A 12,363-nucleotide genomic window follows, 5' to 3' on the forward strand; every position below is an offset into this window, starting at 1 on the left:
TCTGAGATCTTGGCTGATTTCTTTTGGTTTTCCCATGATGTCAAGCAAAGAGGCACTGAGTTTGAACATAGGCCTTGAAATACATCCACAGGTACACCTCCAATTGACTCAAATTATGTCAATTAGCCTATCAGAAGCTTCTAAAGCCCTGACTTTAGAAGCTTCCCTCATTTTTTGGAATTTTCCAAGCTGTTTAAAGGCACAGTCAACTTAGTGTATGTAAACTTCTGACCCACTGGAATTGTGATACAGTAAATTATAAGTGAAATAATCTGTCTGTCAACAATTGTTGGAAGAATTACTTGTGTCATGCACAAAGTAGATGTCCTAACCGACATGCCAAAACTATAGTTTCTTAAAAATAGATTTTGTGGAGTGGTTGAAAAACGAGTTTTAATGACTCCAACCTAAGTGTATGTAAACTTCCGACTTCAACTGTAGGTGTTCCCAATTTCCCATCCTTATAACTAACTACCAAGAATCAATTTCAGGCTATCAAGTTAGCGTAGCTAGCTAGTCTATCTATCTTAGCTGGCATGCTTGCTGGCAAGGTTGGTAGACTTAAGTAAAGCTAGCATTAACTAAATGTACTGAATAAGACTCACATTCCTTTCAATCTTTTATCCAGATTTTAGCAGAGATGCAGAGAAGCATATATTTAGTTTCTTTAAAAGAGGTATGCTTAGATATGCAGAAAAAATACATATTTATGACAGAATTAAGCATAATGATTATGGCTCTTGATTGCAGGAAAAAGCTTTTTTAGTGGTTTGAAAATTACTAAATTCTCCAACTTCAGGAGACCCTCCCAGCTAGCCTCACGTACTTTGTGCCTCCTCAAAGTACGTGAGGCTAGGGGTGCATCCGTACAAGCATTACACTCCGATTTTTATCTCAACATAGTGTGAAATACACATATAAACAATAGCCTAAATGTAGGATCATTTTGCTGGTGGGCAATGAGGAGATTTGGGATCTTTCCCCGCGGCATCTTTCCTCCACGTGTTTCCATGGCATTTCCATTGTTATTGTCGAGTTTCATTGGCCTCTTTACTGCATCTATTTGGAATAATATTAAGCTACTCTTTATAGAAGGCAATGTGCTGTGAAATAATCAACTCTATGCGTTCTAATAATTAGGATATCTGCATTCTACAATAATCAATCAAATTTCAATCAAATGTATTTATAAAGCCCTTCTTACTTCAGCTGATGTCACAAAGTGCTGAACAGAAACCCAGCCTAAAACCCCAAACAGCAAGCAATGCAGATGTAGAAGCACAGTGGCTAGGAAAAACTCTCTAGAAAGGTCAGAACCTGGGAAGAAACCTAGCGAGGAACCAAGCTATGAGGGGTGGCCAGTCCTCTTCTGGCTGTACCGGGTTGAGATTATAACAGTACATGACCAAGATGTTAAAACGTTCATAGATGACCAGCATGGTCAAATAATAATCACAGGGGTTGTAGAGGGTGCAACAGGTCAGCACCTCAGAAGTTAATGTCAGTTGGCTTTTCATAGCTGAGCATTCAGAGCTAGAGACAGCAGGTGCGGTAGAGAGAGAGTCGAAAACAGCAGGTCCGGGACAAGGTAACACGTCCGGTGAACAGGTCAGGGTTCCATAGCCGCAGGCAGGACAGTTGAAACTAGAGCAGCAGCACGACCAGGTGGACTGGGGACAGCAAGGAGTCATCAGGCCAGGTAGTCCTGAGGCATGGTCCTAGGGCTCAGGTCCTCCTCCTCAGAGAGAGAAATAAAAAAAGAAAGTAAGAAAAATAAGAGAGAATTAGAGAGAGCATACTTAAATTCACACAGGACACCGGAAAAGACAGGATACATACTCCAGATATAACAGACAGACCCTAGTCCCCGACACAAACTATTGCAGCATAAATACTGGAGGCTGAGACAGGAGGGATCGGGAGACACTGTGGCCCTGTCCGACGATACCCCCGGACAGGACTGAACAGGCAGGATATAACCCCACCCACTTTGCCAAAGCACAGCCCCCACACCACTAGAGGGATATCTTCAACTACCAACTTACCATCCTGAGACAAGGCCGAGTATAGCCCACGAAGATCTCCCCCATGGCACAACCCAAGGGGGGGCGCCAACCCGGACAGGAAGATCACGTCAGTGATTCAACCCACTCAAGTGACGCACCGCACCTAGGGACGGCATGGAAGAGCACCAGTAAGCCAGTGCCTCAGCCCCTGTAATAGGATCAGAGGCAGAGAATCCCAGTGGAGAGAGGGGAACCGGCCAGGCAGAGACAGCAAGGTTGGTTCGTTGCTCCAGTGCCTTTCCGTTCACCTTCACACTCCTGGGCCAGACTACACTCAATCATTGGACCTACTGAAGAGATGAGTCTTCAATAAAGACTTAAAGGTTGAGACCTAGTCTGCGTCTCTCACATGGACAGGCAGACCATTCCATAAAAATGGAGCTCTATAGGAGAAAGCCCTACCTCTAGCTTTTTTCTTAGAAATTCTAGGGACAGTAAGGAGGCCTGCATCTTGTGACCGTAGCGTACGTGTAGGTATGTACGGCAGGACCAAATCGGAAAGATAGGTAGAAGCAAGCCCATGTAATGCTTCGCAGGTTAGCAGTAAAATCTTGAAATCAGCCCTTGCCTTAACAGGAAGCCAGTGTAGAGAGGCTAGCACTGGAGTAATATGATCAAATTTTTTGGATCTAGTCAAGATTCTAGCACCCGTGTTTAGCACTAACTGAAGTTTATTTCGTGCTTTATCCAGGTAGTCGGAAAGTAGAGCATTGCAGTAGTCTAACCTAGAAGTGACAAAAGCTTGGATTAATTTTTGTCACAGAGGGAGCCGAGGTAGGCCTAAAACATAGCTTTCTGGGTAATTATGTTGCCATTACAACCCTATCATACACTGTTTGAGACGTCTGATTTTCAGTGAATTAGGGTTATTGTAACACATTAGCAACTCAGCCCAGCAAACAATCTACCAACGGAAGATTCTAATTGATACATCATGGAAATGAGCATTGCATGGAAGGTATATAAAAAAAACTAAAATGTATGAAAAGGTATACAATGCACAGTAAGGAAGACACAATGTATACAATGGTGATTGCATTAAGCCCGGTCAATTAAATGGAAAAACAAACTAGTATTTCACTTGGTTATAGAGTTGGTTTCCCATTAGTGTGAGTAGCAGATACTACAGTAAATCAGAGGGTGTTTGTGTGGCAGCAGTTGTCTGTGACACTATGATTGTGATTTATAACAGGGTCACGGGTACACGAGTTTTCCTCTCCACACTTAATGGATGACATTTCTCCAGACTGCCACCGAGGATCACTGGGAGAGGAGGTTAAATTAATTCTGATTGCACTCTGGCTGACAAATGCACAGATGGTGGTGGGGCGAGGCGGGCCTGGCTCTTCAAACTAAATGGACAGAAATGATATGCCACTGGTGCTCACTGTCACTGAGAGCACTCCAACAGCAGAAGAATGTGGGTTTGTGGCCTCCCATGCAGTCACTTTGAGTGGGCACCCTCTTCTACAATACATTTACTTCTCCTGTTACTTCTGCTGTTGGTGGGTTTATAATGCAGGCCTATTTTCAATGGCAACAAAATATTTTCAATGGAAATAAATCAGAGCAACAATTATACTATGCCTCATAGACTGAAAGGAAATGTATGGAGAGAGTCAGTTCAATTTATAAATCTATTGATGGAAATTGCCCCCGCAATTCCCAACGTGGCATATATGTAGCTTTTCTGACAGCGTCTCTAGCCTCTCTGTGCCACACACCATTCGTTCTTCTATATTTACTTTCATACCATGATATTTCTGCAAGTAATCTTAGAGGTTAAAATGGATGTTGAGTCATTCATTATGTTATTTATAGAAATTCAATTACAGAATGATAGTGATCACGATGGTGAAGATTACACACCAGCCAACCCTGCTGTTAGCTATTTTATAAAGCAAAAGCGAGCTCACTTAAGCCGTGACAGGTGTCAACTTTACAAGCCGAGAACACAGAGCCAGAGTCACTGAGAATAAACATATTAATCGCCAGATGAATCATTGATTGAGTGAGGATTGGTAATTATCTGCTTAGGTTATTAATGATGGCAGCTGCCAATGTATGGCCATTCAGTTATGGCTATTGTCTCAGGGCCTGCTCTAATTTTCTATCTACTATCCAAATGTTTCCCCAGAGCTCTCCTCCTCAGCAATTAGTGGACCTACTCAGCACCCTTTCAAATGAGCAGAAGATCAGAACGTTAAACGCATTGGAAGTGCTTTTAGGGGACATTATTGTCCTTGAGAGTGTCTCAGTTTGGTAGGGATCGTACAGATCATGGATACTGGATATAAAGTGAAACCTTTTCTGCATCGTTGTTTTTATTGATGTTGCAGGGCATGAATTTAGCAGCAGCCCACCAACCCAATGCGGGGAAAAAATCGCAGGCTGTTTGTAAATCTGTTGACCTCAGATGCCACTTTGGAGGCTAACAGTTTAAATTGAGTCTTGTCATGGTATCAGGTGTAGACAGCAGTAAACATGGTGAAGTTTAGTATTTTGACATGTCCAGCTGTGCGGTGCCCATTGAAGCCTCACTCCCAGACGAGCTTAACACATTCTATGCTCGCTTTGAGGCAGACATTACCAAGCCATCCAGGAAGACTCTCGCTGCTCCAGATGACCAGTTGCTATCGCTCTCCGGGGCTGTTGTGAGGAAAACTCTCAAAAGAGTGAGAATACTCACAAAGCTGCCGGCCCAGATGGCATCCCTGGCCGCGTCCTCAAAGTATGTTCTGACCAGCTGGCGGGCATCTTCGCGGACATCTTCAACCTGTCCCTGTCCAAGGCTGTAGTCCCTACCTGCTTTAAGAGGACTACCATCATCCCAACGCCCAAGAAAAACAAAGTGACATGCCCAAATGACTATCGCCCGTCACGCTCACCTCTGTCATCATCAAGTGCTTAGAGAGGCTGGTCATGGCCCACATCAAGGCCAGCATGCCAACACCTACGTGAGAATGCTGTTCATTGACTACAGTTCAGCATTCAACGCTATTGTTCATTCCAAGCTCGACACCAAGCTCAGAGCCCTGGGTCTGGTCACCACCTTCTCCAAATGGATCCTGGACTTCCTGACAGGCAGACCACAAACTGTGAGGATTAGCAGCAACACCCCCTCCACACTGACTTTTAACACAGGGGCCCTCCTTGGGTATGTCCTCAGCCTTCTGCTGTACTCCCTGTTCACCCACGGCCGTGTGGCTTTGCACGATACCAACTCCCTCATCAAGTTTGCTGAAAATACCATGGTTGTAGGCCTGCTAACCAACAAAAACAAGTCAGCCTACAGTAGGGAGGAGGTAAGTGAACTGGCATTATGGTGTCATGACAACAACCTCTCCCTCAACATCAGCAAAACAAAGGAGTTGATTGTTGACTTCAGGAAGCAGAGGAGGGAACATGCATATCAATGGGACTACAGTAGAGAGAGTCACAAGTTATAAGTTCCTCTGCATCCACATCACGAGGACTTGTCATGGACCAACAACACCACCACTCTTGTCAAGAGGGTGCAACAGCATCTCTACTTCCTAAGGCGGCTGAAGAAATTTGGCATGACGCCCCGGGTCCTCTAAATACTACCACTGCTAAATACTACCACCATCAAGAGCGCCCTGACAGGTTGCATCCCGGCCTGGTACGGGAATAGCTCCGTCCACGACAGCAAGGCCATCACTGGGAACGTGCTCCCACCCATCCAGGACATCTACTCGAAACGGTGCCTGAGGAAGGCATGCAGCATCACCAAGGACCCCACACACCCAAGCCACGAGCTGTTCTCTCCCGTAATGTTGGGCAGGCGGTATCGGAGTATGAGCTCTGATACCAACAGGCTCAGAGAGAGTTTCTATCTACAAACCACCAGACTGGTGAACACTTGAACTGGACTGACCACCTGCACCTGCTCTGATCTTTCGAACATTACCACACATGCATTTACTCATGCACACACCCACATAGAAATACACACATTCATGCTACACAGACATCACAACTTCTGCGACCAAACTCTTATTACACTGATCAATTTATACACTTGCCCCCCATTCCCCCGTTGCGCAATACAGGAAATATTGTCCTATAAATTGTGCCTTCCTGTATTCTACTGCCATTTACTTTATCTTCGTATTCTTATCTTTTGTTATTCCTTATTGTTGTTGCATTGTCGAGAATAAACCTGCAAATAAGCATTTCATTGGACGATGTACAGTGCCTTCAGAAACTATTGACACCGTTTAACTTTTTCCACATTTTGTTGTGTTACAGCCTTTATTTAAAATGTATTAAATTGAGATGTGTCACTTGCCTACACACAATACCTCAAAATGTCAAAGTGGAATTATGTTTTTAGAAATGTTTACAAATTAATTAAAAATGTAAAGCTGGAATGTCTTGAGTGAATAAGTATTCAACCCCTTTGTTATGTCAAGCCTAAATAAGTTCAGTAGTAAACATTTGCTTATTATCAAGTCACATAATGAACTCACTTTGTGTGCAATAATAGTATTTAACAAGATTTTTTAATGACTACCCCATCTCTGTAACCCACACATACAATTATCTGTAAGGTCCTTCAGTTGAGCAGTGAATTTTAAACACAGATTCAATCACAAAGACCAGGGAGGTATTCTAATGCCTCGCAAAGAAGGGCACCTATTGGTAGATGGGTAAAAAAAATAAACAGACATTGAATATCCCTTTGAGCATGGTGAAGTTATTACACTTTGGATGGTGAAACAAAACACCCAGTCACTACAAAGATACAGGCATCCTTCCTAACTCAGTTGCCGGAGAGCAAGGAACACATAAGGATTTCACCATGAGCCAATGGTGACTTTAAAACAGTTACGGAGTGTAATGGCTGTAATAGGAGAAAACTGAGAATGGACTAGGAAGTTTATTTTGTTGATAAAAATAAACAGAATAGTGCTAAGGACAGGCAAAATCCTAGAGGAAATCCTTGTTCAGTCTTCCAACAGACACTGGGAGAAAAATTCACCTTTCAGCAGGACAATAACATAAAACACAAGGCCAAATACACACTGAAGTTGTTTACCCAGACAAAATGGAATGTTCCAGAGTGGCCGTGTTACAGTTCTGACAATGGCAAGACTTGAAAATGGCTGTTTAGCAATAATCAACAACCAACTTGAGAGAGCTTAAAGAATTTTAAAAATAATGTTCAAATAGTGTACACTCCAGTTGTGCAAAGCTCTCAGAGACTTACCCAGAAAGACTCATAGCTGTAATCGCTGCCAAAGGTGATTCTAACAAGGGTGTGAATACTTATGTAAATTAGATATTCCTGTATTTCATTTTCAATAAATGTGCAAAAATTCTAAAACATGTTTTCACTTTGTCATTAGGGTGTGTAGATGGGTGAGGAAAACGTGTATTTAATCAATGTAGAATTCAGGCTCTAACACAACAAAATGTGTAATAAGTCAAGGGGTACACAGATAATATTAAATTCTATATTAGGTGAATTGTCAGTAGAGTTGTTTCCATGTTACTCTAAATAGAGTAAATTACAGTTTGTAGAGTATAAATATAAACACTGAATAGAGTAGATATAACTCTATTGAACTCTGCAACAAGAGTAATTTTTACTCTATTTAGACTGGGACCAAATGTTATCTTTTGTAGAGTATAATTGTATTCCATTTGAGTAAAATTTACTCTGATTAATTTACTGTGTATGAATACTTTCTGCTGATGCTGTATACCATGCGTATCCCATACATATGACTAGTAAAACTTTCCTCCGTCAACACTGTCACTCTAAGTTTCACCGTTATTGTAAAGCCCTATTTATTTTGTTGCTTTGACAGTCATTTCTGAAGATTATTTATTTAATGTGATTAGTAAGTAATTGAGGTTTGTCCCTCATTTTAAGGTCAACCTTCTTAAGTGAATTGAACTCTCATTTTTAATATTACACAATTATTGCTTTATATATATTTTTTTCAAAGGTAACATTGAACATCTAGCTAAAAGTCTAATTATAGTGTAAAAGCAGGTGAGCTGGTTCTACTACTAAACTTGCATTCAATTTGCCAGGCCCTTTTGCACACAGCAAGCTTCCATTCCACCTGTCACAAGGGGATTTATGGATGATTTGCCAACTGAAAATTATTCATGATTATTATTTGACCATGCTTGTCACTTATGAATATTTTGAACATCTTGGCATAGTTCTGTTATAATCTCCACCCGGCACAGCCAGAAGAGGACTGGCCACCCCTCATAGCCTGGTTCCTCTCTAGGTTTCTTCCTAGGTTTTGGCCTTTCTAGGGAGTTTTTCCTAGCCACCGTGCTTCTACACCTGCATTGCTTGCTGTTTGGGGTTTTAGGCTGGGTTTCTGTACAGCACTTCGAGATATTAGCTGATGTACGAAGGGCTATATAAAATATACTTGATTTGATTTGATTTTAAGATGAAATTGTCAACCCTGTTATGGTCAATCCTGTTATATTATTTGGCATTTATTTAGCATTTACTGTCACGGCTATCGAATGAAGTAGACCAAAGAGCAGCGTGGTGAGCGTACATATTCCCTTTATTTAGGATGACACCGACAAAAGACAAAAAACAATATATATATATATTTTTTAAACACCCGTGAAGCTTAAGGCTATAGTGCCACAAACAAAGAAAACTTCCCACACTGAAAGGAGGGGAAAGGGCTACCTAAGTATGGTTCCCAATCAGAGACAACGATAGACAGCTGTCCCTGATTGAGAACCATACCCGGCCAAAACATAGAAATACAAAATCATAGAAAACAAAAACATAGAATGCCCACCCTAAATCACACCCTGACCAAACCAAATAGAGACATAAAAAGGCTCTCTAAGGTCAGGGCGTGACACTTACTATACAGAAGTCATATTTTATTTAACCTCTTGAAATGGGGAAAAAAATAATTATGAAGTTGAACATGTGCTCTTTATGACCGAATGTAAAAAGACACAAAATTGATGGAAAGACCCAGAACATGTTTAACTTGGCTAACTGTAGTTGGCAACCACTACCTTACAGTATGTGGAGGAAAATGGAAGTAATGCATCACTCTGATTGGGACTGCAGTCTTGTTAACATTATAGGGGCAAACCTGGGGATAAGGTGGCCATTCGAAAATGACAGGCTACCATACAAATGGAAAATAGTAGAGGAAAATATTTGACAAATGCCTTCCAATCTAATACTTGTCCTGAATATTATTTGCTCCTCAACAAATGTTCCACTGCCTTTACAATGTTTGACCTTGGAGGTGACAATCCATCAGTGGAGGCTCCTCAGAGGAGGAAGGGGAAGACCATGAATTTAATAAAAATACAAATAGTGAAACATTAAAAAAGTTATCCTTTTTAGATAAAACTATTCTAAATATATTAATGTAACCAAATAATTGATTAAAAAACTGTTTTTTAATGAAGGTCTACAGTAGCCTCAGTAGCACTCTGTAGGGTAGCACCGTGGTGTAGCCGGAGGACAACTAACTTCTGTCCTCTTCTGGGTACATTGACTTCAATACAAAACCGAGAAGGCTCATGGTTCTCACCCTCTTCCATAGACTTACACAGCAATTATGACAACTTCCCGAGGATGTCCTCCAACCTATCAGAGCTCTTACAGCATGAACTGACATTTTGTCCACCCAATCAAAATATCAAAGAATGAATCTAGTACTGAAAGCATAAGCTACAACTAGCTAGCATTGCAGTGCATAAAATGTGGTGAGTAGTTGACTCAAAGAGAGAGAAAGACAATAGTTGAGCTGTTTTGAACAAATTAATTTCTTCCAAAATTAAGGAGAAGCAAGAAAGAGAGTTAGCTATATTTGGTTGTATTTTTTCTTACTTTCACTTTCACTTAGCTAGAGAATGCAGCTAGCTAGTTCAGCCTACTCAAACACCCGGCGCAAACAGAGAGGGATGCTATGTTAGCAAGCTGGCTTACGCTATCCAACACTGGCACTCTTCCAAGTCAAGGTAAGCTTTTGGTTTTATTAATTTATTGCCACCGGGGCCCACCGGTGTAACTGCTAAACTGCTTTCTGAATGTACACTGTACTGCATGATTGTAGCTAGCAGATTTACGAATGCGTTAGTTCTAGTAGCTATGTTGATTATGACGTGACAATGATGTAGGCTGTGTGTAGCGGTTATAGCGGTCATGATATGAAGGTTTGGCTTGGAAAGTTTTTTTCGTCTGGTCACAGACAACTGATGTGTTGTACACTGAAGTCCACAAGCGAAAGAAAAAGGTGAGAGGAGGAGAGCGCGTAAATAGTTGCTGTTTTAATGTGGCTGCTATAAAAGTGAACTGTGAGTGTGATCACGGGTGTATTCATTCTGCCGATTCTGTTCAAAAACGTTTCTGAAACAGAAACAAACGGAACACAACGGGGATAAAAATACCTGAATTTGTCCAATAGAAATTCACATTTGCAACTGTTGGACTAATGATTACTACCTAGATCAGCTAGATGCAGGCAAGAGTGTGCAAGGGAGTATTGAATGTGTCACTGTCTGTCACCTTGATCACTCAAAATTCTCTATGTTGTAAACTTTCAATCATAGGCTATGTTGTAGCAACGTGATGGTTACAGGGAAAATTCAAGTATCGTAGTAGCATAAACCTATCAATGTTATATTGAACTGGGTGAATGGAATATGAATGACAGTCATCCAATATGCTGTAATAGAAATAAGGCCATGCTCATAAAAAATGTAAAAAATCATCCTCCCTCATCTTAAACAACATCGACCGCCACTGCAGTAGATTCAGCAAACGATATAAATGTGCTTTACTGTCCATCACTTTCTAATGCATGACTCATTTGTTAACTCAGACAATCTGTGATGGGCACTTATTACTGCCTCAAAACTCAAGAGGAGGTATGATGACAAATTTAAAGTAGTATGTGACAAATTATAACTCAAAGACCAACACCACCACTACACACCCGGGGCCTCATTTATAAACTGTGAGTACATACTGTACAAAATACAGTATACCCCAAAATGTGTGTGTGCCAGTTTCACCCCAAAGTTGACATATATACATATGTAACTTGATGTGAGAATGTGATCACCTCCCCACAAACGTTAGACCATGCGTAGGCACATCTGCTAGTGGTTGAAATATTGTATTGCAAGCTGGCAAGTAAGTATGGGTTCATATTCCTGAAGTAGCCATACAACATATTACCATGCATTACCATATTACCATGCATCCATCTCTCGTCTAGTAAATAGATAGGCTATATTTCAAGTTTGCAATCACATAGACAGCGCGATTTATATTATACAGTCGAATTTAACAGGTGAACAGTTTATATTTTACATTGAAGTAGGCCTGTATGTATGCTACTGTAAGTGCTGTAATTGTATATCATCATCATAGATTTGGTGAAAAGTCGATGCATGTTCTGCTGACAGGTCCATAACTATTTGCCATTGTTTTCTCCTCTAGAGACCGACACAGTCCGTTGCAAGATACAGCATAAAAAAAAAGGCCAACACTGTAAATAGACTGGTAGCTTATGTCAAATATTTGATAGCATGGGTAGGCTACAGTATTGCTGTGCGATAAGAGGGTGACATCATAGCCTATTTAATCTAAACGCCTATACGAAGGCAGGACATAGAAACTCAATATTGATTAACAAAATATTGTAGCGACCCGCAGAGACAGCGGTGTGTTATGTGGTAGGCTATTAGTGGGTTGTGTTGTGCTTACCAGTGTTCGCGGGGTCCGACATGCCAATCAACCTGCTATCTGCCAATCACGGGGATGCCTGGAATGTTCTGATGCCGGACATCGTGGTGTTTGGCGGTGTGGCGTGGAGGGGGGTTGGGCAGGGGGATGGAGCATTGGAAATGAAGACCAGGTTTAGCCATTGTTCTCTCTCTTACGTCTGAGCTTCACAAGAGAAGGTCACGGTTGGCTTGTGGGGTATCTTTCGTTTATTTGGCGTGGGCTACGGCCAAACAGTAGCCTGTGTAAAGTTGGGTTAATAAACCGTCAATTCGTAAACTCAACACTGAGCGGAGAGACAGACGGGAGAGAGAGCTGTGTGCAGAGGAGGGGGTCTGTGCCACAGTGTGTCGAGCTGCAGACTGTTGACGTGGCTGAATGGGGGCAGCAGCAGGGACGGGACACAGACCTCCAGCCAGTGCTACAGTGGGTAGAGGTGCAGGTGAGGCCTCCATGGGAAGAGGTGACAGCGCTCTCAATCGCGACCAAAGGGTTGTGGTCAAAGTTTGAGCAACTGCGGCTGGC

This window comes from Salvelinus alpinus, chromosome 17, assembly GCF_045679555.1.
Source record: "Salvelinus alpinus chromosome 17, SLU_Salpinus.1, whole genome shotgun sequence".
In the NCBI taxonomy this organism is placed as follows: domain Eukaryota; kingdom Metazoa; phylum Chordata; class Actinopteri; order Salmoniformes; family Salmonidae; genus Salvelinus; species Salvelinus alpinus.